General features: G+C 39.5%; 1 long non-coding RNA gene across 1 annotated transcript; it reads right to left on the reverse strand.

Moving 5' to 3' along the window:
- Positions 1 to 457: 457 nt before the first annotated feature.
- On the reverse strand, positions 458 to 3,599 carry LOC123136917 (uncharacterized). The gene is made up of 2 exons (XR_006467498.1): positions 3,043 to 3,599; positions 458 to 913 (listed from the first exon to the last, which is right to left on the reverse strand). It is a non-coding gene; the product is annotated as an uncharacterized lncRNA (long non-coding RNA).
- Between the last annotated feature and the right edge of the window lie 375 nt (positions 3,600 to 3,974).

The following is a 3,974-nucleotide window of genomic DNA, read 5'->3' on the forward strand; positions in this document are numbered from 1 at the left end:
AGATAGAAATTACCACAAAAATTGGAAAGATCTAGCCGTTGAATCTAATATATCGTCAACATTAATTAAATCTCAGCCAATAAATTTCATTAATGCTGTCCACGCCTCCACCCATCATGTACGACCTACACCCAGACCCACGTCAAAAGCATACCCAAGCTCCAACTAGATCGCCAAAAAACTGTGATCAGTTAAAAAGAATTATACGTATAACCTAGCACAGCCGCTGGCGGCACGTTCTCCATAAGAATCATCGTTGTGCCACTACCGCGTCACATCCGTGTCCTGGACCAAAAGGAATTTGCCAGATCCTCCCAGTTGGCTCGCACAGGCATGAATCCTATGGAGTGTTAGCGGCGACCCAAGTAGAGGCAGGTACTGGATCGATTCTCCCAAGCTATCCAATACATGTTCTTTTTTCTCCATGATATTTTGTTCTCTGTAGAACGCGTAGAAATTTATGAAGCACCATGTTTTCTTTCTTTTCAATCTGATGTTAAATCTTACATGAAAGCAGTACATGCATCCAAGAAGAAACTATTGTTTCATTACCACTAGATTACAATACAGATGGACATCTACATAAACAAAAGATTTACATCCGTTGTATCAAATACATAGGGAGCTATCTTCCGTGCAGATATTTTACTGGAAAGAAAGATCTCCTTCAAGATTCGCTCAGGAATTCCTGCTCCACCGACGCACCCAAACTTCCTCGAGAGAACCCTAGCGGTTCTCCTTTGAGATGTCCTGAATTTTGAAGCTCTATCCACAAAGTGCCGACCTGGACGCAGATGTACACCATGAACTGCATGGCCTCCATGAGGGACTGAAAACCGACTTCTCCATTCGCAACGAAGCAGGCCTCCTCGATGAGGATGTTGGACCTGACAAACAGGCTCCTCGACGCGGCCTGCTTCGTTGCGAATAGAGGCGTGCTACAAAGTATTATTAACTAAATAACAGAACAGTTCTTGGTAAAATAGAGGCTTTAATAAAAGAGTACCTGAAAGAACACTTTACACATGTCAAAACTTTACATTTCCAATTTAAGAAAAACAAATGTCCTATTTTATATTCCAAACTATATGGTACAGTATCTTACCTTACAGGCAGTACAATACGAAAAACATGACCATTATAGCATTGACAGTATCAATGACGAGGTACTCTCATCAAATAAAGGAAGCTCATATTTTTTAAATGTTTGAACCGACATGCACTAGCACCTTGGTGCTACAATGCCCCATATGCATCTCTGAACACAATTAGTTTTTTATTAAAGCTAGCCTAGCAAGGAAATTATGTTACTGAGATTCAAATTTTAGCGAACGAATGGGATTCAAAATCTACAGGAAAAACTGAAAAAGGATGGCATGCAAAAATAGGAGAAAAGAATCAATAGATGACAAGAGGATTAGGAAAGCACCTGGAAGGAACACAAGATAGAACAAGGCAGAGCAAGTGCTAAACTACAAACTTAATCCCCTTGGTTGTACTTATACAAAATATATTCTAGATACTCTATATACTTCGTACTCCCTTCATTCACAAATATAAGACGTTCTAACTTTTTTTGTGAATCAGATGCATATAGACATGTTTTAGTGTGTTTGTTCGCTTATTTCAGTCCATATGTAGTCCATATTGAAATATCCAAAACATCTTATATTTGCGAACGGAGAGAGTAGTAATTTGCATTGGCATACAATTGTGTTTACTTTAGAGTCCATGAGATGAGAACATGGATTTAACTTATTATGTGTGCATGCAGACAAATCCACTTTGGAGACTATGAATGTTTAGTCGTGCTCATCTTAATACTTAATTATGCAAATTCTATTGATATTACATCTTTCTTTCTCATATGTACTTAGATTTGTTTTTAGCATCACAAGGAATTGATAAAGGAGGCTTTTGTTTATAATGACAATAGAATAAAAAAGAAGGTGTACTCAGTTGGTTATGTAGATCCGTAACATGTCTGGTACGCATAATCATTCCTGAAAATCAGCAGGTCCTTATGATAGATGTGTGCCTCTCTAACACGCATTTTCACCTTTTGACATTCATATTCAATGAATGATTACAAATATGAGGCATCCACGGACTATGGGATCATTGGACTCTCCATTGTCGCAAGACTAAATGGCCGAGATAGCAAATATTGGTAGTGCTTTACACATATTGTGCTTCAACACATCAGACATGGAGAGCGAAAACCAATTTCAATCAACTAATTATAAATTATCAAATTTGTAGTCTAAGGTAAAATCATCAATTATCTCTTTCCGAATTTACTACAAAAGAGTTGTCCATGCACTCAGGGCAAGTGCATGTATACACTGATCAGTACAAAACAAATGATTTGTTCAGGCATAAAATTTATTCAAAAAAGAGCATGCTCCACTACTTGCATACATATGAACTAGATGGGTGTGGACTTGAACGTTCGCCAGGGCAGAGGCCATCTCCTTCGCCGTGAACTAGATGGATTTTAATAGCCTTTTATATAACCATAAGTACATGGATATGATGTACTACTCCGCATAAGCATTGGAAACATGCATCAGCATTTGATGGAAATAGTTCAATAATACCAAACATCGACACTAATATATCATTTGGTACTTCAAGCCTATTCTATAGTACAATCCAATGGTGAGAGCACCCGAGCATCGTTCTATATTATATTGCAGTCAGACCTAATTTTACTATTCACTTATTAAAATCACAAATACACTAATTACTTCCTTAATTTTGTGAATATTAATGGGCGTCGGGGGCCAGAACAATACCAATTTTAGTCCCAAGTCCAGAAAAAGTGGAAAGTACGTAAACTAATTAACATTTTACCTTAAGCTGTGTTATGCATCCACAACTTACTATTGCTATTCTGTAGATGGACAAGTCAATCTGGATGAAAATCAACAACAACCAGTATGCAGGATAGTAACATTTGTCACTAGCAAGCAGTACCTTAAAGTATATTGGCTCAATCGTACAAAGACAAGAGAAAAGGGAGAAGAGAGATGGGGGGACCTGTAGGTGGAAGAATGCAATGCCGAAGCCGGGCTGCCGCTATTGAGGATGAAGACGATGCGTCGGAGTGCCTTGCTTGGGGACAGCATTGACGCCTACGGCTCGGTGCTTGGGGACGGACAACACCCCCAAGATCCCAAAATCGCGCAGGAGCTAAGGGGAACGAGATCCACTGCTTCAGCCCCTCCATGGACGCAGACTGGAAAGGAACCGTCGACTTCGACGGCATCCTCCATCACGCAGCTGCTATTAGGGCCCTGCTCCCATTGACCAGCATGGGAGATCGACGAGGCACACGGGGATCCAAACCAAGGGCCGTCCCAGCCATGAGGTGCGTGCAGGTAAGGACCAGGAGGTTGAAAACCGAGGGGGAGCTTGGGGGTGATCCTCAGATGCGGTGGATCCAAGATGGCTCAGCCATTTCCATAGCTGGGAGCTCCAAGAAGACAAAGAAGACTCAGGAAAGGAGAAAAATGAAGGTTCATGTTGGTGGACCCCTGAAGCCACAATACGTGGTAATAACTTAACTCAATAGTGTCCATGAAAGAAAACTTTGCTTAGTTGAGAAGATGACCCAACGCCGGTCCTGCTTCCGGTGTATATAATTTTTTTTTGACAAATAGTACTACGTGTTATAATTTAACTCAATAGTGTCCATGACAGAAAGAAAAATACTACCACGAACCATTTTAATGAGTAGATAGTATAAAAATTCCCTTTTACTTAATATACCAAATTTAATAAAAAATGTACAAAATTAACTGACAAAAATTATAGGAACACACATCAATCTCTGATCTTCTTGACCCCATAACAAATTGATATAGCAAATCTTATACGTCATTAGAGAAAATGATAAAAAAAATACAAATTGCACGGTAGGAAAATTATGATTGCAAAAGACTCATACTTTCGAATGTGATCACATTTGC

This window comes from Triticum aestivum, chromosome 6B (assembly GCF_018294505.1).
Source record: "Triticum aestivum cultivar Chinese Spring chromosome 6B, IWGSC CS RefSeq v2.1, whole genome shotgun sequence".
Classification (NCBI taxonomy): domain Eukaryota; kingdom Viridiplantae; phylum Streptophyta; class Magnoliopsida; order Poales; family Poaceae; genus Triticum; species Triticum aestivum.